We start from the raw sequence: 24,256 nt of genomic DNA, 5'->3' as shown, positions 1-24,256 counted from the left end.
ATCTATTTTTTTTTTCGCTTAGTTGCAGTTCTTAAAATGTAATTCTGCCTCCAACCTAATCTTCCATGTAGGTAATGAATAAATAAATCTCCTGGGCTGCGATAATTTGATGATTATGCTGGAAAGTGTTCTCTAATAGATCTTTGTTATTACTTGCATTTTGAGAAAACTACTTAAGTAGTTCAAGAAGTTTATTAAGAGTGAATGTCTGCTAGCGACGAATACGCACGGAAAGCACGGTTGTTTCCCACGAGATGTGTGTGAATGGCATATATTTTACCCAGCCGAATACTCCCTCGTGATTTGACAATGTCAAGGGTGCCATGGGGGAAATATTTCCACATCCTATCTCTCTGCAAATAGCAGGTGCCATAAACACAGAAGATTAAAGATTACACTCATACCTAAAGTGTGCATGCTGACTGCATATTGTCTGCTGTTTAGATATTGCCAGAGGGTAGAGACATGACTTCTGTGGAAAACCTGGAGTTCACAGAGGCTTTTAAAAATCCACTGTGTGCACATGTATTTGTTGTTTATGTAAAAAGAAGGAAAAAAGTGTTTGTCTGTCTCCGTTTCCTGGGTCTTTGAAATCAGGCTCTCTGAAGATTCACATTCAGTTTCCTGAAAGCCAAATGTGTCAGTTTTCAAAATATACTTTTATGTCTTCTGGTGTCATAAAAAAGAGAATGAGATGAAATGTATCATACAGTCCCATGTAACGCCTTGCCTTTGTTGAGCCAGAAATTAAGTGTCATGTTCATTTAAAGGCTTTATCACAAAAATAAAGAAGAAAAACAATTATGGCATTTCTCACTTATGAGACTGGAGATGAAAACCTTGGATGAGTTCTTAGAAACCTCATTGAAATGCCACTGGAATTACTCTAACAAGTAACTCTGCAAAACTGAAAAACCACAATTTTAACTGGAGATTTAGAAACCTGAAACCAATCTTCATTAAGTTCAGTGTCAACATGTTTTTAGTTTAAGGTGAATTTCTGGAAGAGAAGCTCCTCATTATTATTTTAACACTGCAGACAAAACTGTTAGTTCAACTGGTTAATTGTGATTTGTTTTGATTTAAACTGTCATAGGAGCCATGAGAGTTTCGCCAATGCCTGGGCCCTTGGAAACAATTTCCAACTTTTCCAAGCTGCGTCTGTGAAATTGATGAAGCTTTTAGCTTGGAGTCCCCAAGTGGACTTCAGGACACAAAGGTGAGACATATTGACTGTTAAATTCTACCTGTTGGGAAGCAGTTTGTTCTGATTGGGTTTACACACGCTCTTTCTCACACACATATGCGAGTCGCACTCTTCAAACCCAGCACAGATGGAAGAGCAGCTGTAATCAGTGACTTGGAAAAGGTGCCTTGTTGACGGGGTTTGATGTTTGATTCCCTTGGTTTCGCCCGGCAGAGAGAGAATCCATCACACAACTTTTTTTTTTTTTTTTCGCTTCATCTTATGGTGGAAAAAAAGTCCACTTGCTCACAGGCAGTAACACTTTTGAGGTGTTTTGCAAGAAGCGGGAAACACTGCAAACTGCAAAAACTTGTAGGGACAGTGATATGCTTCGTCAATCAGATAGACTGTATCAAATACACTAGGCTAATTTAATTCATTTGGACAGACATGCTTGTTAGCAAAACAAATTTGGCCCAAGCTAGGGCAGGGGATCCATCATCCACAGCCAAAGCAGCAGATGTTGAGAAGCAACACCTTGACTTGCATATCAGAGAAGCTGGCAGATAATTCACAGAGTTTGTTCAGAGTTTGATTTGGAGCCAGACAAAAATCACACATTTTGTAAATATTACTTACTGCATGACAATCCACACGCTGAATTTTCCCTTCAGAACTGCAGAATCACTTGATGTCAACTGAACATGTAAACTTACTGAGTGTTTGCACCAGTTCTAGAGTTTTAATTTTGAAAATGTACTTTTTAGGCCTTTAATCGACATGACGTTTCTTTACTTTTATCTTCTTGTGTATCTATACATTGTTCATGTCTGATAGACATGAATGTGTAGACTATTTAAGAGGTTTTATTAACTAATGTTTTTTTTTTTTTTATGTTTAGGGTATTATGTTTCTTGTCTATATAGTTTGGTTGTTGCAAAGCCCTTGCCATACATCTTTGGAAGTCATCTGTATTAAACAACAATGGTAATTTAAATACTAACTAACTTAGGTAACACTTCATTTCTAAGTAGTCCTTATTACACATTTTACATTTACTTACTATTATAATAATTATGCATAATTACATGCAAGTAACTCTAACCATATAGTAAGTATGTAGTTAATTAACATCACTCAATAGTTAAATGTTTAATTACACTGTAACAAGGACACCTTAAAATAAAGTTTATCCCTAACGGTAACCCTAACTTAACAAATAATGTTGAATCTGAATGTCAATCCTAAAGTCAGTTCACTACAATAATTCAGTAAATAACATTTCGGAAAATGTTTTAGCAAGTAAGTTTAATGCAGATGAAAAGCTCTGTCCAAACATAAAGTATACTGGTTAAGAAGTACAGTTTTTCCCTTAAATTCAAGTTTTCTCATTTGTTCCGGATTGATTAACTAAGTGGTGTAGTTTCTTGTTTTTTTTGTCTTTTTTATTTACTAACCTTCTAGTGCTATTCTTGCCACTCTTGGCTGATCTGTGACATTTCATTTCCTGTCATTTTTTTCTGCATGCGCCAAGCAAGAGCACAGTTATTATCTATACACTAGGAAGTCAATGAATATGATATTGTCACTTCCAGTATCACGAGATGAAAAAATTTCCTCTTTGACAAAGGTCTCTCATCTCAGAGATTGAGATATTAGAGTGTGAGAGTGTTGGTTATTAGAGATATTGTGGCATCGTAAGCACTGCTGTGATTTTCTCACCTTCAGCATTGCATTAAGAGCAACTACACACTGTAGGACATCTGTACATGTTGAAGTGTTTGCTTGCTCACTGGGACCCACATCTGTTCCCACATCACAAGGTCACTCTGCTCTGTTATTTGCATATAGTGAAAATGTTTCTTAGGGAGAAAATCTGATTTGAGCATTTCTTGGCAAACATTTTTGAAAATGCCCGATTTTGCACCTTCCACCCTTTATGTGATAAGAAACCAATAACTTGGATTTATTTTATGCATTATGAAATGTAAAATGAGTCATGCATCTTACTGATTCCTACGGATGATTGATGCTATCTGAGGACAGTGTGTTTGTGTTTTGTAGATGTGCACATATGCGTCTACTTGTGTTCTTCGTATGTATGTGATAAGGCCATCTGCTTTCCCTTCTTCCTACACATTCTTTCGTATGCTTATCCTTCAAGGCATCAAATGCAGCCTGTAATGTTTCACTGCTACTGACTATAAAGAATCAGTAAATAAACCTGACATCCATCTAACAATTAATATATTTTTATATATTATATATTATTTATATATAATATATTGAGTTGATAAAAAATTATATGTAAACTATAAGCATAAAATCATTAATATATGTTAACATATAATTAAAAATTAAACTATAAAAGCTTTAAAATAATTTTGAGAAAAAGGTGTCTGAATTGTGTGTGTCTGTGTGTGTGTGTGTTTGGAACAATAAATGTAATTACTAAAACAAATTAATTAACAAAATTTATACTATTATGCTTACTATTAATATTATAACTCAGCTTTAGTAACAACAGCACCTGTGACTGTTACAGTACCCTTTTATCTACTTTTAGTGCCACATTACATTTGATAACATGTACAATGAAACTACCGGCCAAAAGCTGGAGATTAACAGCTCTAAAGGCAAAATTACTCACTCGGTCATACGTCTGATTCTGATATCATCAAAGCAGACCGTTTTGACCTGTGACTCCAATATGATTATAGTCAGTAAGAGACTGGTACTGATGGTCTTCGTGGACATGACCTCTCTGCCCTTAAGCTGTGAGACGTTAGCAATCATCACACTCTAGTAAACGCAAACTGCCTTACTGCTATGTGTGTCTGTTGTGCCTGTTTGTGTCCTGTACAAGCTACTGTGCATCCTTTTTACATGAGAAAATAAAGTATTTAACTGCTAATATAAATGTCATTTAAGCTGAGTCAGATATAAAAAATTGAAGGTGGGCCAAATTGAGCAACATAATATGATTTTGATATAGCTTAAAGTGTGTTTAGTCAACTCACTGATCAATCAGGGTAACCCATAAAGAAAAAAAATGCAAACTTTATTAAAGTAGATGCCCTTGTGTTTTGTGTTGCCTGGCACCTACACCGGACATGACAGTTGTCACGGAAGTCTGTCTAAACTGGACGCAACAAAGCCACCATTGAAAATAATTGTTCTTTCAATGCGTCATAAATAGAACACAGTTTTCTGTCTGGGATTTGTTGTGTCGCACCGCATTCAGTGTAGACAGCATCACTGATTAATGAGATCTATAATGTTTTGTCATGCCGTACCACTCGTGTCCGGTGAAGACACGGTGTCAGGCAGCTGAGAAAAAAAGTTTAAGCCATATTTAATCAGCACAGCAGCAACCAAAAAGACTAAAATTAGATCGACATTCAATTTCAAACCTGGAGTATGTATTGCACTGCAGATTTGTCATTGTTCTCTATGCTGCCTTCCATTGTCCTGGAGAATTACTGCACTCAAACTACAACCATTCCAATCAGGTTATATGTCAACTAATCCAGGAGAGTTAAGAATTGGTTGGTCCACCTCTGCTGGCACAGTAGCTAAAGATGATGTGGGCAAAACGTCACGTTTGTCATATGACAATTACAGCTGAGGAGATTGGCCTAAAATGTTTCCAGAGCTTGTGAGAAAAATAACAACAGTAGCTCTTTCCAGGTTAATCCTTGAACTAAACACTATTTTGTTAAATTAATATTTAGTTAATTAATGTATAGTTTTTAATTGAATTTGTTTTACTTTTTATTATTCTAAAGACTTCCACTGTTTTAAGTGTGTCAACCAGCTGAGTTATTCAGCTACATGGCAATTCGTACAAGGTAATATGATGCAGAGTGTGGTGAATACTTTAATAACAGTGTTCTGGCATTACAGTGAAGTATAACAGTTAAAGAAATCAAGTGTTTTGTTGTGAAAATGTCCACAAGGAAGTCAAAACACTGCTCAAAGCCACAGCTGTGGTCTATCATTGTGTCAAGGAGTTTAGATTACATTATTTCATCAAAGCTTCCAAGGTTTAAGAGCCCTTCAGATGCCCCATTTAAAAGAGCGACAAGATCTGTTATTAGTGCAAAACCTAATCCTTACAGCTCAGAGAGAAAGAGAGAGAGGCTGAGAGAAGAAAAATCACACATCTTTGAGAAATATCTTAAGGCTCATTATCTGGAAGTGTCATTGGGACTTCAAGTCAGGATGAGATGGAGTTCAAATAAATCCTTGTGAGGTCTTGAGATGATGAGCCTCTCTGATACACACATTTATCCATTTCTCTTTCTCTCTACACATGCACTCAAGCACATCATCTTGCTGATTTCCCCTTCCCATTTCTTCTTATATTTTGAAATATTTAATTCCATGTAATCTATTTGGTTAAGCACGTAGGCAGTAAATAATCTTTGAAATATTTATTGTACATAGTTGATCTGTAATGTATTCTCGTTTATACCGTGTTTAAATGTGTGGTCACAATGTGAAAATTTTGTAGTGAATATTCTGGGTGACCAGAATTCTGCTTTCTATTTATAAGTGATGTAAATCTGCATGACCAACTTGAATCTATTGCTAAATCAATTCTTCATAAAAAAAAAATATACAAAATTAATCGGACAATGGCAAAGGTGACCAGACATTGAAGGCCAAGCCCTCACTTAAACTTGAGGTGAATGCATGTGTACAGTCAAATGAATAGCCTTTCATAGTCTGTGTTAATTCTCTCCAGAGATTATGAGTGATAAAATGTCCATGTGCTTGTTTAAATTATAGATCTCTTAACTTGGCACTCCTTAACACCGCCATTTATTGTTGTTGCAGTCCATAGTAATTTATTGTTTTTTGTGTGCTGCATATGTCCTGAAGAGAGGGATTGCCCTTGACTAAAGATTTTTCTGGTCGAGTACATTTACATTTAATCATTTATCAGATGCTTTTATCCAAAGCAACTTACAAATGAGAACAATAGAAGCAATCAGATCAACAAGAAGAAAAACAACAGTATACAAGTCTCAGTTAGTCTAGTACAGAACGCATAGCCAGGTTTTATATATATATATTAGGGGTGTAACGGTACGTGTATTCGTACTGGACCGTGTCGGTACAGGGCTTTCGGTACGGTGCACGTGTGTACCGAATGACCGAATGCAGTATTTTGTGTGTGGAACATGGGTACATTTTCGTGTTTCCAAACGAACATATTAAGTAGTGGAAGTCTCCGCGTTCAGCGCAAATCCCGCCCTGCAGCTGATTCTAAGGCCGGTGATACACTGGCTGCGTGGCGTGAGCATGGTGTTTCTGTTGCATTTCAGTTGCTTGATGGCTGCTTCGCTATTTCTGTGTCTTTACACACCAGAATCATGCCTGACACGTTGCTGGCGCGCTGCTGCTACTGTAGGTGACATAGAGGGAGGCTGCCGAGGCACCGACAGACCAGGATCTTGTCTTCACGACAACAATATCATTTTGAGCATAAATATAAAGCCTACTGTTAAAGCACACCGTCAACAGTATTGACGGCAAAATAGACTATGTTTGACAGGTGCAATGTGCCAGTGTGTCACCGGCCTAAGGTTTACAAAAGGCATCACCCGAGTGTGAACATCACTACAACTAGGGAAAAAACCATTGTAATTCAAACGCAGCTCCTGCCGGCATTTAAACAGACCTTTGCTCTTAATTCAGATCGGGTCAACGCAATAATGAAATCTGAGCAGGTCTAAAAACTGAAACTGTTGACGCTGCACTTTACACTTTGGAAAAGTTATATATATATATATATATATATATATATTAAATATGAGCAGGCCTACAAGCTGGGATTGGTAATGATCCACTCTTATCATAGTTATTTATTTATATTTTTCATTATATTTTATTATATGATATTGGTTTGAGACTGAGAGTATTTTATTTAGTGGAGAACTTTGCGGCAGTATTTTATTTCTTATTCTTTTTTATTTTATTTTATTTTTTTAAGTATTTTTTTTTAAAAGTGTAAACAAATTGTAAAAAAAAAATATGAAAACACAAGAAAAGAAAAGGTAGGTGCTAGTATTAGTTGGTTTAAGTGTTGACGAAAAAGATGAGTCTTTAGATGTTTTTTGAAAATGAAACCAGCTATTCGAATTGAGATTGGGAGGTCATTCCATCAGCTGGGCACAGTCCAGAAAAAGGTCAGTGAGAGTGATTTTGAACTTCTTTTGGATGGCATCACAAGGCGTCGTTCACTTGCAGAGCATAAACTTCTGGAGGGCACATAAGATTGAACTAGTGAGTTTAGGTATGTTGGTGCCGTGCCAGTGGTAATCTTGTAGGCAACCATCAGTACCTTGAATTTGATGCGAGCGGCTACTGGTTGCCAGTGTAACCTGACGAGGAGAGGAGTAACGTGAGCTTTTTTTGGCTCATTGAAGACAACCCTCATTGCTGCATTCTGGATCAGCTGCAGAGGCTTGATAGTACATGCAGGAAGGTCCACCAGGAGAGCATTACAATAGTCCATTCTGGAGAGAACAAGAGCTTGGACAAGAAGTTGGGTGGCTTTGCTCTGACAGGAGGGGTCTAATCTTCCTAATGTTGTATAAGGCAAATCTGCAGGACCAGGTTGTTGTAGCAATATGGTCTGTGAAGCTTAACTGATGATCCATCACAACTCCTAGGTTTCTGGCTGTCCTGGAAGGAGTTATGGTTGACAAACCCAGCTGTATAAAGAAGTTGTGATTAAACAATGGGTTAGCTGGAACCACAAGCAGTTCTGTATTAGTAAGGTTTAGCTGAAGGTGATGGTCATTCATCCTGCTAGAAATGTCACTCAGACAGGCTGAAATGCAAGCAACTACCGTCGGGTCATCTGGTTGGAATGAGAAGTAGAGTTGACTGTCATCAGCATAGCAGTGATAAGAAAAGCCATGCTTCTGAATGACAGATCCTAATGATGTCATGTAGATGGAGAAGAGAAGTGGTCCAAGTAATGAGCCTTGAGGAACCCCAGTAGCAAGTTGTTGTGACTTATAAACATCACCCCTCCAAGACACCCTGAAGGATCATGTGTGCGGTTCAAGAGATGCCCATCTTTCTGAGGGTGGACAGGAGAATCTGGTGATTCATGGTGTCAAAAACAGCAGACAGGTCCAGCAAGATGAGTACTGAGGATTTTGAAGCTGCTCTTGCCAGTCACTGGGCTTCAGTAACCAAAAGCATGGCAGTCTCAGGTGAGTGGCCACTTTTGAAGCCAGATTGGTTGCTGTCCAGGGGGTTGTTCTGCACATAGAGACATAGAGTGTCTTTGAAATAAATGGAAGAAGGGATAATGCTCTGTAGTTTTCTAGAAGTGCTGGATTTAGAGATGGTTTCTTAAGCAATGGGCTTACCCGAGCCTGCTTAAATGCTGAGGGAAATGTTCCAGAGTAAAGAGAGGAGCTGATAATGTGAGTAAGTGAAGGTATGACTGAAGAACAGATCGCTTGAAGGAGGTGAGTGGGGATCGGATCAAGTGGACAAGTAGTAGGATGATTGGACAGAATAAGTTTGGAAACGTCCATCTCTGAGAGTGGAGAGAAGGAGGAGAGAGAGGGTGTATTGGTCATTGTGAAGTTATCCTCAGTCTGCAGTGTGGAAAATTGGTCACTGATGGTTCTTATCTTATTTGTGAAGAAAACTGCAAAGCCGTCAGCTGTAGGAGTCGATGGAGGAGGAAGTGGAGGGGGATTAAGAAGAGAAGAGACAGTTTTGAAGAGTGTCTGAGCGTCACAACAGTTTTTAATTTTGTTGTGGTAGTAGGATGTTTCAGCAGTGAAGACATTTGCAGAAAAGGAAGAGAGTAGAGACTGATACACACTGAGGTCGGTAGAGTTTCTTGATTTTAAAGCGAGTTTAAAGCGAAGAACGTCGGACATCCAGGGGGCAGATGGGGTAGTGCGTGCTGGTCTAGATGACAGTGGGCAAAAGTTGTCCAAGCAAGAGGTTAGAGTGGAGCAAAGAGTCTCCTAAGCACTGTTCGTGTCCAGAGCTGAAAATTGAGAGAGTGAAGGAGGTGAGGATGAAATCACAGAAGATAGGGGAGATGGAGAAAGTGAGCGTATGTTCCCTCTAAATGTGACCTACGTTGGAGTGTGTGCCGTTTGAGGAGTAAGTGCTAGGTTAGCAGTAATGAGGAAGTGGTCTGAGGTGTGCAGTGGAGCAACTAAAGGGTTGCCCACGGAGTAACAGCGTGTGTAGATGAGGTCCAGTTTGTTGACTGATTTGTGAGTCGCTGTAGTAGACACTCGTTTGAGATCAAATGAGGCGAGCAGAGTGTTGAAGTCAGCAGCCTGGGGTTTGTCTATATGGATGTTGAAGTCACCAAGCAGTACCAGAGGAGTCCCATCTTCAGGAAAGTTTGATAGCAGCACATCCAACTCATCCAAGAAGTTTCCCAATTGACCTGGGGGATGATAAATGACCACAAAGTGATATTGCGTAGCTTGTCAGTGTTAGTGTTTTTATTAATGCCATTTATGTTTTTGTTAATACAGCACATAGTACTAGTCAACCAAATGAATGTAACATGGCAAAGATGAATGCACTTTTTGAAGCTGAATATAAGGGAAATGCCATTTTTGGAATTTATGTGGTCTTATCGCTGTAATTTAGTAGCATTAACAAGATAACCCACATATAATTCATTTTTGAAAGCAATGACTTATAAATGTATTTTTAGTTCAGTTCCTGTAAATAAGTGTAACGTGGGAGTGACAGAGACGCTAGACGTGCGGATTTCAAGTTAATAATAAAACAATTTACAAAAAATATTTTTAAAGCTTGTATCATGTGGTGCCCCCCTAGTTGTTGTGAATGGTTGGTGCCCCTGGGCACTGGCCCAAGTGCCCTTATGGATAATCTGGCTCTGACTGCACAGACTCGATCGCAGGATGACAGTGGCCACTTCACTTCTATAGTGGAAGGAAGTGGAGACACATTGTCCATCTTCTTTTTTTTTCACAGTCTATGGTTACAACTCATCTCATGTTGCCACCTTGTGGATAAACAAATTAGTGAAAAATCTATTTTAAAAGGCTAGTTTGAAAGCTGAGCATATGTTTAATTAAAATTCCTCTTGCTTGCGTGGTGCACACACGTAGTGTACTAATGATAAATTTGTATCATTGAACACATATTCTAGCATATATTAAAATATAAATATGTAATTTGCTTACCCTTTATTCCATGAACCTGTGTTTCCCCAATTATCCTGTCTTTATAAGCCGTAGTCCTTTAATTTTGTTGTTTGTCAGTTCTTGAATGTCTTCTATGTGCTCTATGTTCCCCATCTGGATTATTAAAGACTCTCGTTTCATGAAGTCCTCATCTCCTTATTTCTGGTTGCCATGACTCCTCATGTAGTGTGACAGAAGAACCAACCTCAAAACAGTTACCTTCGTTTGTCTCCCCTTTTTTCCTGTTTTTCTCAGTTTTTTTCTTTCCATTGTGTTGCCCATAATTCGACCAGAATAACTCACCCTCCTGTTGGAGCAGGGGTAGAAATCACTCGGAGCTTGTTCTTGGTACTGTCAAGCCTCTCCAACTATCTGGACGATGAGCTCTGTGCATTCTACCATGCCAATTTCAACATTGCATACAGAACTCCAATGTCTGAGGATGGTCCCCAAGCAAATTCCGCCATCCTTGTTGTGGAGTCGACACAACCTGATGGTTCCCAGGAGCTTATCGCCAGTGTCACTCCTGACCCAGAGCCCAGCCCACCAACTCCCTGCTGTGCGAAGCTTAAGCCCAAGCCCACGGAAGAAGGAAAGAAAATTCCCGCTGCGATCTGCGAGTCAGCACAATACCGAGTAACTCAGTTGAGGATTGCCCCAGATGGAGTGCCCAAGCTGTCAGACCAGAGGGCAGAGCTAGCTACAGAGCGTACCATGAGGGAAAAAGCAGCAGATAGTGTGAGCATGGAGGGGAGCCTCTGCACTATGAGCTGAGTATGAGGGTGAGCTGAGTATGGCGCAGCAAAAGGGCCAAATCAAGGAGGAGGATCTCACTGACTGGGAATCTAAACTGGAGATTGAGTTGCCCCCTCTCCTTCCCTCATCCCTCATTCCCTCATCCAGCCCTGGGGGGCTTCCGATTCTCCACTGCCTACTCCTAAAAAGAGCCCTCAAGTGCCCGCTCCTCGAAAATCCCCACCCTCCCACCATCTCCAGCCCCCTCCACCGCTGTTGTCTGGCAGTCCCTCTATTCACCTACAGGTCACCATCATCGCGGTGCGAGCCCCGTGGGACTGCAATCCTCCAGTGTTGCCCTCTCTTTTGCCTCCAATCTCTGAGACCTGGACACTGCCAAGGGCCATAGACCCAGTGGCTCCACCTCAGCTCCTAGCTCCCTTGCCACTCCCCTCGCACATCGATCCATCAGCTCCACCATGCAGTGTCAACCCACCATTGCCTCTGGACTCCTCTTCTCTGGCTGCGCCTTGTCGCTCCATTTCACCATTGGGCTCCTTCCTCCCACCAGCTCCACCTTGGTCCTCAGTCGCTGTGCCGCTGATCTCCGGATCTCCACCTCTGTCACCAGAGTCCTCGGCTCCAAACTGGCCCCTCGATCCTCGGCATCCCCCTGGCTCATTGGCTCTCCATCTCTGGCCCTCTGGCTCCACCTGCTCTGCTGCTGTTGATCGGCCTGGAATCGGCTGCCATTCCCTCCGTCAGCTCCACTGTGGCCGCTGTTAAAGCTGTGGCCTGGGTCCAGCTGAACTACTCCTGCTCCAAGCTCCTCCTATCCCCCCCTTGACTTTGTCTGCTGGCCCCCACCCAGTTAATCGTCCTCCTCCTTAGCTTCCTCCCTAGTTCCCACCCACTCCCCTCCCCATGTTTTCCTACAGTGCGCGGACACACCTTCCGGGTGGGGTGAGTAATGTCATTCCCCTGGATTCAATATGTTGTGTTTTCCCTCCACATGCGTTCCGCGTCCCTGTTAATTAATTATTCCATGCACCCGTGTTTCCCTAAGTATCCCTTCTTTTTAACCCCTAGTCCTTTCAGTTTGTGTTTGTCGGTTCTTGAATGTCTTCTATGTGCTTTATGTTCCCCATCTGGATTATTAAAGACTCTCTTTTCGTGAATTCCTTGTCTCCTCATTCCTGGCTTCCTTGACTCCTAGTGTAGTGTGACAATGCTGATGTTGTTTCAAATTAATCATTTGATTGATAATTCAGTTCATACAGTGGATAACAAAAAAAATATACATGAATATGTGAGGTTTGTCTAAAACGCATAAACAAACACTTTGGATAGCCATAGCAATTGTTGTGTCTTTAAATTGTGTTATTGACAAGTTTCATTGTGACAGAAGCACAAAATCTCCCATGACAGCACAGTTTATTCAGCTCATTCACTCATTCGATGTGATGATTTGCTTTCCTTTCCTTTCTTAGATTAAAAAGTAATAAGGGACCCAAATGAACTGATTATTTTAGAATCCAGTCGTGTGATCCCTGAAAGGAAAAGCTTCATGGGTAATTAAAAGTCAATCAACATGGCTCATCCTTTTAAAGACAGGAGACAAGGAATACACACCAGAATACAAAGGATCTTGAAAGGTACCAGTCTAATGCAAATCAAATCAAAAAGTGTTAATGTTATGCTAACTTTCAGTTTCCCAATATCCCACAGTTTACTCTGAGCCATAATTGCCTTTTATGTGGTCTCTCCAGAGCAGCGACTGCGGTGGCCAAATAGCACCATCTGAAATGTGCACCTCTCTGAATTCAGTTTTGTTCCATTAATAACATAAGTGCTTATAGGAGGGCCGTGCACACAGAGGCCAATTGTTAAAAACAAATTTCAGTTGAATGGTGTGGTTGCATGCTAATTAGCCCCCTTTTACCACCAATCACAGTGCAGATGGAAAGGCAGAGTTGTATTTGTGTTGTAATTATCTGTTGACACAGAAAGGTGTTGGGGTTTTTTGTGAGATCACTTATTGCGGTTTTGTTCAGAATTCATAATGGGCCACTGGTCACATTGGTGTCACAGCAAACAAAAACTTGAGCCAGGAAAAATACAAGGCACAAACACAATTAGACATTTGTGATGTGTTTACTGTCCTAATGCATTTAGAATAGGACTCAGAATCCCCATCCTCATTATGGGTGGAGTTGGGGTCAGGGAGTCAAAGACATGCCACAAACGCGAAAAGGAGGATTGGTTTTGTTTATAAAGATGGAGGAGGAGGGTTCGGATTCAGCATAGGGAGAATGGTGATGACCTGAGAGATACATATGAGGAACGCTGCTGACCCAGACAGTTTTATGAAACTATTTGAAAGGCCTCAATAGTGACATTCTGCTGGTTGCAATCTAGAAATAATCATTTCATAATTGAAGCATTAACATTCATGTGTGTGTGTATGTGTGTGGTGTGCTTATTCCATACACTGCATAAAGCTCCAAATCTCATTCAGTCTCTGCTGTTTCGAGTAACACAATTAGCCAATCATGGCTATCAGTCATTGGGTTGTTTTCGCAGTTACCATGGCAATAGGGCACCTGTTGCTGGCAAATCTGATCCTCCTTATAATAAGTCACATTTCCTTGATGGTTTGAAACAGCAAATTAGTTCATACACAGCACTGTTATTAGTCTACATCTAATTAATCCTGACAAGTCCCACTTTTTTGAGTTAGTATATGACACAGGTAACACACAAATGATCTGTTTTACCAATGTATATTGCATAAACCACTTTTTACTAATGGACTGGCCTCATTCATATCACTGTTACTTGACAAGTAATGAAATACATAATAGGGAACCAACACATTCACGCTTTCCGATTCTCTTTCCCCCTGCCTAATGTGACATATTGCCCAGCACTGCACTTAAAATGATAGTTCACCCCAAAATTAAAATTCCAACCCTATCATTCCAAACCTATGTGGCTTATATGTGTGATATTTGGAGAAATGTCATAGTGTTTTGTTGTTGTTGTTGTTGTTGTACATACAATGGAAGTGAATGGTAAACAAAACAATTTTGTTACAAATATACATCAAAATACATAATTTTTTTGTGTTTTACAGAAGAAAAGAAATCATGTAGATTTGAAACAAAATGAGGGTATGTAAACGATGACAGAATGTTCATTTTGGGGTCAATTATCCCTGTTAGACATACTGCTCTTAAAATACTGTACGGCCCTAAATGTGATGTTGTTTTCCACTGTTAGTTCCTATTTCCTATCCCAGCTTAATACAAACAGATAACATCAAGGAAACATTGATTGATTTCCTTGGAAAACTGTAACATTGTGACCTTGTGATATCATTAATTGTTTAAGCATCTTGACTTACACAAATTAAGAAGCCAGACTATATGGTTGATTAACCAATGGCTGACAGAGGTGTGCTGGAGAAACCAGTTTGAAAACAATCATTATTTTTATGATTTTGTTTGATTATGCTAGTGCAGAGAATACATAAGAAATGCATGCTATTTGCTAAGATAGTACGTTGTGTATTGCATGTTACACGATTCTTTCAAAGTGAAATGTCCTGTGAGTGAGCGAGGAAAAAAAAAATATATATTTTTATAAAAAAAAAAAAATTTGAAATAGAGGAATGTTGCTGTGCACATTCTGGCAGTTTGGAAAGGAAATGTCTGGTGAATGGCACTAAGAGGTGCTCCATCACATCTGAAAATAATGTACCACCTACACTGTTTTCTACTACAAACCTAACTGATAGTGTGTTCACAAAAGCAAACATTAAAAAAGCATACTTTTCTGACCACGCAATTTCAGTTTGCTTCTACATTTCTTTGAGCTGTTTTAGTGTCTCCTGTTTCACAGGACTCAAGTGTGCAAATGCTGAATCATGTGCAGGACCGGATTATGCCGTGGTGGTGCACATGCCCTGTAGGCCCATTCGTTAATCCAGGTCTGACCAGGTGAGATACCGAGCAAGTTTACAGTGTAAAGAAAAGCCATACATATAGAGCTGGTTATGTGATGCAAATAATTTTTTACTTTACAAATCATGTGCAATGTTAAAAGCATGGTCATAACATAGCAGCTCAAAACTGCAGTGAATTATATGTATAGATATAGTTTTGGTGTTTTTTGTAAAATGTAGAGGCATGTATATGAGACTAGGTTGGCCACTTTGGAGTTGTCTAATTAAAATCTAAAATAAAACAAGAACAGTATTTTTACCATGGAGGGATACGTCCCCTCAAAGGTAGTGATACATAATGGTGTTCTCCTTCCTCTGCTACAGGAAATGCCCTCAGACACACTCCTCCACCTGCACCGCTTTTATTAAGCATCTGGACTCCTGCAGTTGCTTTGCAGAATTTTAAACAGCCTACTAAATAAATTGTCAGTCTTGCAAAGGTTAGAGGAAGCAGCTTTTAAATGTTTCATCACACATTTTGATTGTGGACACAACCATAGCTGCTGTGTACCATACATGTTAAGTCTTGGATGTGCCAAGCTCGATTTGTGCAGCCACTTTGAGCAGCTCTGAGATCAAGCTCTCCCTGCTGTCTGCAGGAACTGTCCCTGGGGGTACAACTGTGTGTGTGTGTGTGTGTGTGTGTGTGTGTGTGTGTGTGTGTGTGTGTGTGTGTGTGTGTGTGTGTGTGTGTGTGTGTGTGTGTGTGTATGTGTGTGTGCGTGTGTGTGTGCTTGTGCGTGCGTGTTTGCGTGTGTGAACAATGGAACTGCTTACTTGAGCATGATAATCTTCCAAGTATTTCTAAAGCGTCAGTTTTGTTCACAAGTGACATGCAATCTAAGAGTTCAATGAAAGTCAAAGATAAATAAACACATTATATCTCTGCTCATAATGGGAAATCAGGAATTTAAACGTATATACATATACAATCACACAATGGTTATCATAATCTAAAAACGTTCATAATTGTATTGTTTTTTTTCTGTCTGTCTATCTATCTATCTATCATCTATCTATCTATCTATCTATCTATCTATCTATCTATCTATCTATCTATCTATCTATCTATCTATCTATCTGTATATATGTCTGTATGTCTATCTATGGATTATAAAGTCTCTGACTCTTCTGAACCTAGAAGAATGGCAGATGAAGGAACCTAATGAGTAATCTGACTTGAGGTACACTTTGTTTTGAAATCATTCAAATTTAATTTTGTGTAGTTTAAGTAATATGTTTATTTTTTTTATCCAACTATTTTTATTAATTGAAAATCCATTTCATTAAAAAAAATTCATTAATAAAAATATTGCTTCATCCCCTGAGGTCCGAAGACCTAAGGACTTGCATTTCAAGCAACTTCTCTCTGTCTGTCGGTCCCTCCGTAATTCACACAAACACATAAATATATGCACATAAATATACTCTTATAATAATGCCATCCCTCACATTCAAGCCAGATTAATGCAGCATCGCAGGCAATTATGATGCAAATATATGACAGCAACATTCTAATACAAGCACATAGGTTGACAGGAACACAGGTGCCATACAGACAGCATCTCTGCAGTCCCACTGGTGATGTGCTTCAGTGAGTCGCGTCAGAGCAGCACTGCAAAGGCACAGAAAAAGAAAAAAAAGAACTCCTTAACTGAATTATAATTAACAGGCTCCAGTAGTTGCACCTTTAAATGGCTTGACCTCTCCTACACACTTCTGTTGTTCAGTTTCTCTCAGGTATATAGGACTGGGTCTCTTTTCCTCTCTACCTCTGTTTCTAGTTTCTATGAATTTAAATATCTGCTTAAACTCCCACATACTGTAAGTGCATAAATGTGTCTTCCCACATTTATCAACGCTGTCTCTTATGTTAACCAGAGAACTTGATAGCGAGGTCAGAAAAGTAGTGCTTTTATAAGTAGAGACTTTTGATAAACTTGTCACAATCCCACACTTCTTATTCTCCACTAATTCGAAGGCAAGACCTATAAACATCAGTACGGCGAGTCAGACACGCACTGGAGCCACAAACAGAAATAGCTCTCTTCCATTTAGTTTGAAAGCAGGCCGTAATCATGATTGGTCATCTGTGTCAATTAATCGCTGGAAAATTTCTGCATGATTTGATGCTAATTAAAGATGGATGAGATTTGTGATTTATTTATGGGAGAAAGAGAGAGAGTGCTAAAACATAAACGAGAGTAATGCGAGTGTCAAAGATTAAGTCAGCACAAACAGTAAGTTTGTGCATTCATTTACATTTGTGATTTTTGGGCTGTCACTTTCAACAGATTTAAATCAATTATAGTCTTGAACTAAAAGACTGTAGTGGAGAAAGAGTGACTTCACCCTCCAGTATTTCACTTATTCCCTGCAATTCATTTTAGACAGGCCTTAAACGTGCTGACATAGTGCTGAGCCATGTTTAAATTAATTGTTTGTTTGTTTTTTTTCAGTGTAAACACTCCCCCTTTCTATTTAAATTAGGCTCATTATAGATTGCATCTTATTCACAATACCCAGTGCTATTAGTTACAGGTACCACCTACAGAAAGCATTAAAAACAACTTCATTATAATAGAGGTTTGTGTACATGTTCTATTGATTATGGCAGCAATAATCCATTAGATGATGATAAATTGATGGAGAAGAGCGATAAAACCGTATAGCCTAGATGTGCAATGTACCTGAACACACTTTTGCCAGTTTAAATAGCCTATTCAGTTGCCTGGGTCACAGTGCACTGAAAAAAAAACTGTTAGATTAACATAAAAAAAAAATATATGTACATCTGTTGCACATAATAAAGTTAGGTCTACGCAACATCATTTACACATGTTAAAGCTACATAATTTTTGCTTGTTAAATGAACATGATTTTTAGATGTTAAAAATACATAATTTGTTTTTTAAATAAACATAATTTATAAAGGTTCAAAATACATATTTTTTGCTTGTTAAACGGAAATTATTTTTATATGTTAAAGATACATAGTTTGTGCTTGTTAAAGGAACATGATTTTTATATGTTAAAGATACATAATTTGTGCTTGTTAAACAAACATCATTTTTATATGTTAAAAATACATCATTTGTTCGTTAAATAAACTTGATTTATATATGTTCAAGATAAATAATTTGTGCTTGTTAAACTAACATGACATTTTTGTATTTTGCATTCATATATGCTGAGGTTTCAATAAATAAAACTAACCTGAATAAGTTTTAGAATACTATAAGCTGACTGAAGTTAAAAATAGCTAAGATTCCATAAACAAATGTCAATGAACAATGACAGCACATCAGTACTCATATCACTTTACTCATTTCATTTATTCATCACTTCAAGTAAAAGACAATGCACAGTCAAACATGTAGTGGAAAAGGTGAACAGTAATAACCATTCATACAGTAACTGCAACAAAACAAACATTAAGACAAATACACCGTCAAACAGGTGTAGAGGAAAAGGTGAACAATATCAAGTTGTCAAAAGCATACCTTGACATTTTTGTTTTCAATTTTAAAATCATAAGAAGTCAATTTCTTTTAAGAAATTTCTTTTAAGAGTACAACTCATTTTTATGTATGTGCTACAGAAGTAAGCGAACAGTATGAAGTTATTAAAAAACAGAAGACTATCTTCTGCAGTACCTCAAATGTATTTTTCATTTCAGGTGGGTAGTTGAGATTTAAGGCATACATAAGACCAAAAAGCATTGCCATAGCTAACGCAAAGTTGTCCAAGCCTTGCAAGATGTTCTGGCCTTCCAGAATAATCCCGATGTCATCTGATCTGTCACGGAATTTGAGAATGTAGATTCCCACTGTGGTCTCCTCTGTGGATTTTTGGATGAAGGCTTCATCATCATCCTGCATCCTAAAAAAACAAAAAAAATAATGTATATACATTTTTGATCAACCGCCCAGCACTAATTAGTTGTACATGTTCTCATATCCATATATTTTGTTCTACTAATAATCTCAAGGTTAACTGGGTTTTGCTTTTACACAATTCTTTTATAGTGTTCAAATTTTCACCTTTGTTTCTAATTTTCACCTTTTTGAATATATATTAAAATGTAGAATGTTAGTTGACAGCCCTAATGCTCATTTATGTTTATTTCACGCTGTAACTGGTATTATTGAGGAAGAGAAGATCATGTGCTTCTCGAGCTGAGCCTGAGCGATCTCACGCCACAGCGCCAAAACAGTATTTATGTTTTTGAATTTAGTCAGAAAATGGACGTAATTTGAAATCTGAGACTTTGTTTCATATCAATAATAACAAAGCACAAAGATTATTGTGAGTTATTGGATGGGATGTGCACTACAATGTTCCATTCATTCATCAACTGAAAACAGGATGATTAATAGATTCCTGGGATTTAAGAATCGATATTGGTTCAGAAAAATGAAAATTGATTAAAATCGAGAAATCAATATTTTTTTACCCAGCCCTAATAGAGAGGAATACTGAAAACAGAAAAAAGGCAATCAAATTTACTTGCAGTAGATTGACAAAAATACTCACCACTTCTATAGAGCATTTGCAAGTCAAATTGCACTTGACTAGGTGAATCTCATATCTTTAAAATATAAGAAAAAAAATGCATTAGTTTTAAAGCAATAACATTTTTTCAGAGGTAGGTTAGTTAATGATTTTAGAGAATTGAGCACATTTCCTTTTCTTAACTTAAAAAAAATAAAGTGATAAATTATTATTGTAACAGTAAGGCTTCCTATGAGCTTTCATTAGTGAACAGTAGTTAATGTATTTAATAGATCTTAGTCTATCCGTGATTTGTACTGACTAGGCTTACAGCAAGTATTTGATTTGTGGATTACTTGCAATTTTAACCACCATAGACCTGGAAGATTACCATTTGCAAAAGTTTTGTCTTGATAGTTTACACATTTAATTTTCTCCTCTTGTAAAATTACACGCATGCGCAGTATCATCAGCTCATCGATCCTAAAATCAGACGCGTCTGACAGGAACGATTCTCAGTTCAGTTGGTTCAGTGTACTGGTGATATGACAACTGACGCAACCGGTTCTTGACTCGAGAACGAGAAGCGCTACAGCAGTGGGCGTGTTCGTTCGTTATCTGGCTCGGCTCGGTGTTCATCTTCACAGCAGTTCAGTCAGTGTACTGTTTGAGTAAATGAATTACTCCGGGATACTGTTTTATTTTGACTCAGAGGGAGTGTCAGCCACATTAAAAAGTTTAACAGCTTAAATCATTTGTGGATTAATGCTTACTGGAGACGCGGACCGTTTCAAACGATTCAATTCGATTTGGTGAACTGGTTCAAACGGTTCACTAAGATAACCTAACCGATTGTTACTGTTAAACATTTGCACTAACTTTTGCCTTTCCATGAAATCAGAAACGTTAAGGTAACTTACATAAAAACGTTTACCTCAGTGAAAATACGTTAAAAACTGACTACAAACTGATTCTCAATAGCATTTCAGTTCAAAATGTTAATTACCTTCAAATTTTAGCGTTGCATCCAAAGCATCCAAAGCAAGAGAGAAAATGGCGAACTGTTTTTCCTTTGCTTATTTGCAGGGGGCGGAGTTTCCAGAGAAAACACAACAAATTTATATAATTTAAACATGATTATTTCTAACAGGTTGAACATTCGTCAGCATTAAATAAATGGCACAAGACTAAAATGTTTAGATGAGAAACAAAATAATCATGTAGGAAATACGAAATGCATTTGTGTAAATTGAACAATCTGCCCATTGCCATTTTTTCAGTGTGGTGGAGTGATTCTTGTACAGTCCTAGAAACGTATCCCTTGTGAAAAATAAATACACTTTAGCAACTTTTAAAGAAATGTACTTACAGTATTACCTAAATAGCACCTTTAGTGCAAACATATGTTTTTTGACACTTAATTATATGCTAATTGCAATATAGCTGAACTATATAGTGCTTTGGAATTAAGCACATATTAATAATGTCATAATTGAATTATTATATAATTACTGTTGTCTTCAAAAAAGTTCTGGCAAATGTAATGATAAGCATTTGTGGTAAATTAACATATATTTTAATATCATTAAACTTGTACGTCATATATATAAACATATATATTTTATTACACAATTATAAAGTTGTGATTTAGTACAATTAATATATATATATATATATATATATATATATATATATATATATATATATATATATATATATATATATATATATATATTAACTTTAAATGTAAAAATTAAAAACACTCTACCTTGTCTACTTTGGCTTGTTCAGTTGGGTTTACCCCACCTAATATTCAGAAATAATATTTATTTGATGGCTCTGACACTGGGACAAAGCCTTTGTGTAATAATTACACCATTTTTTTCTGTTTTATAGCTGAATAGAATTAACTCATAACGTAACTTTTGCAGAACCTAATTCACTGTTATTGAACTAGGTTAAATCGATTAGAGCTGCTTTACAGTAGAATTTGAATTTGCCTCATATTTGAATTTTGCAATTACTGTGCAGCAGATTTGAAACAATCTCTAATGTTGAGCACTTTACAGTTTTTTCAACTGCTTACACACAAAATCGTTACTTGTCACACAATTTCTGAATCCTGACACCCCAGCACCAGAACCACACAGCAAATATGCTAATTCTCAGCTTTTGACAAATTTCATAAAATACTTTTTGCAAAACACACACAATTCTCTATGCAACACACAAAATTCTAACAGGAATTCATATTGTGGCAAAGGTGTTTGCAAATGTTTGCTTTTGAGATGTTTGTGAGATGTTGAATGCAGTGCTTCATTTTGCAAGAGATGTATGTCACGAATGCTACAGAGAGGAGCAAGGAATGCAGAGACAAGGGATAATCATAAACAACAGTCTTTAATAATCCAAATGCAAGGAAACATAGGGCAGGCTGGAGACACACGTAGCACATCGAGACATTTAACACTGGACAAGGAAACTAGGGCAGACAACACTTTAAATACAGGACTAAACTAGGTAATTAACAAGACACATCTGAACCAAACCAATCGCACATGGGTCAAACTGGGTCACGGGGAGTACGTGGGGAGAAAAACACACACAGACAGTCCATGGACATGCCAATGTGGGGCATTTTGAATTTTGTGTTTGCAATTATTGGATTTGTGTGTAAAGTTGTATGTAAAGTATTAACCTGTGTCCTTGAAAACAACAAAGCACTCAGATTTGGCCTGCAAAATGGATAATTGTGCAGTGCAAAATGCAGTCAGCACTAATAATGAGGGTATGTTTACCTGATTTACATAATTCCTTTAGTGAATAGAGCACTAAAACAATGCAAACAGTGCTATCAGTAGGCATAAATCATTCTTAGTGGATTCCACCCAAAGTTTGATGCAGCATTCCTGGCATTCACCTTGATGAGCTGTTTCATAAAGTGTTCGCAACTAAAGTTTCCTCTCAGGTTCTGTCAGCTTGTTTTAGAATCTGACAGCCTAAATGTAAATGAACATAATGAGGTTGAATTATGTATCCGAAGTAAAGTTACTGTGTAAGCGTGTGTCAAGTAATTGTCTGTCAAAAGTCAAACTAGTACAAATACATAGTGTGACTCACAGAGTGGTCTTTTTGTTAATACTATTTCATTTTTGCAGTAAGGTCTTATTTTCCAAGATTACTAACTGGCAGATGTATCTGACAATGCCTTTACCTGTCTTCAACTGTAGATGACATATGCATCTGATAATAACTCCACCAACAGTCATTATTTTACCACATGGATAATGGTCATCATTTTTAAGCAAGTTTCGGCAGCCAGATTATCCAGAGTTGCATAGGAGGCAAGAAATGATAGAAGGCAAAACAAAGTGTCAGCATGTCCCAGCGCCTCAGAGATCAGTTCAAGAACTCCCAACAGTTTACTCTACAAACTCATTAGTGCTCTGAATCTCTCACCTAACCCTCTGAAACTGCTAAATGCAGCAGTTTCCAACTCCCACTGTTCTCCTCATCCTACCTGCGTTGGGCAGTAGTGCCGCTACTTACAGTATATTGTAGATACACTTACGTGTTAATCACAAATTAATGAAAATGAATTATACATTAAATGTATATGAAATACAAATAGCTGAACATTGCTATTTATATATATATATATATATATATATATATATATATATATATATATATATATATATGTGTGTGTGTGTGTGTGTGTGTGTGTGTGTGTGTGTGTTTGCCTATACATAAACAAAGAAATACAAACTATACAAATGATACACATAAACACTGTACCTATACACAACTAATCCACTGACAGATTTTGAATATAAATATATATTATATATAAATGGTTTCAGAGGAGGGCTTGGTGATTTGAGTTCAGGGCTCTCACAGCCTGGGAGAAAAAGCTGTTGAGCAGTCTGGCGGAGCAGGCTCTGATGCTCTGGTATCATCTTCCTGATGGTAAGAGCTGGTAGAGACTGTGGGAGGGATGGGTTGGGTCCTTCACAATACTGTTTGCTTTGCTGGAGCATTGTGTGAGGAAAATGTCCAGGATAGAGAGAAGAGGGGGACTGATGTCCTTTGCAGCTGTGTTCACTGTCTGCTGGAGGGTCTTGTGGACTGCTGCACTACAGTTCCCGTACCAGACAGTGATGCAGCCGGTCAGCACTCTCTCTGTGGTTCCTCTGTAGAATGTGGTGAGGATGGGTGGAGGAAGACTTGCTCTTTTCAGCCTGAGGAGAAAGTGTAGGCATTGTTGTGCCATCTTGGAGTGTAAATATATTACACATTGTATTTGTAATGCTGAAGTTGTTATTTTGTACATTTCCAATATATTAGCTTTACATGAAATACTCAGTTAAAATTGCACTCAAATGCTTTACACACATTTTAATATGTAAGTCAAACAATAAGTGTACTTGACGAGAACAAGAAGATTATTAAAATATAATGTAGTTAAAATGTGCTTAAATGTAAAAATTTTAGTAAGACTTTATTTTAAGGTGTCCTTATTACAAGTTACATTACGTACTATTTGTTACACCCCAGGACTGTTTGTTGTGTTTTCTCCCTCATGTGCCCGTGACACAGTTTTTCCTTGATTGTGTT

The 24,256-nt window shown here is 37.9% G+C and overlaps 1 protein-coding gene and 1 long non-coding RNA gene across 2 annotated transcripts in view; both read right to left on the bottom strand.

Moving 5' to 3' along the window:
- Positions 1–24,256, bottom strand: part of LOC113106275 (microtubule-associated protein 1A-like) — a 1,143,919-nt gene that overhangs the window by 537,912 nt on the left and 581,751 nt on the right.
- LOC113106295 (uncharacterized) lies at positions 18,461–20,715 on the bottom strand. Its single transcript, XR_003292467.1, has 3 exons — positions 20,646–20,715; positions 19,682–19,736; positions 18,461–19,027 (listed from the first exon to the last, which is right to left on the bottom strand). It is a non-coding gene; the product is annotated as an uncharacterized LOC113106295 (long non-coding RNA).

The sequence above is a fragment of the Carassius auratus genome, chromosome 7 (genome assembly GCF_003368295.1).
Source record: "Carassius auratus strain Wakin chromosome 7, ASM336829v1, whole genome shotgun sequence".
Taxonomy (NCBI): Eukaryota; Metazoa; Chordata; class Actinopteri; order Cypriniformes; family Cyprinidae; genus Carassius; species Carassius auratus.
Note: the sequence above shows the minus strand (reverse complement) of the source record. Positions and strands in the feature narration are given on the sequence as shown.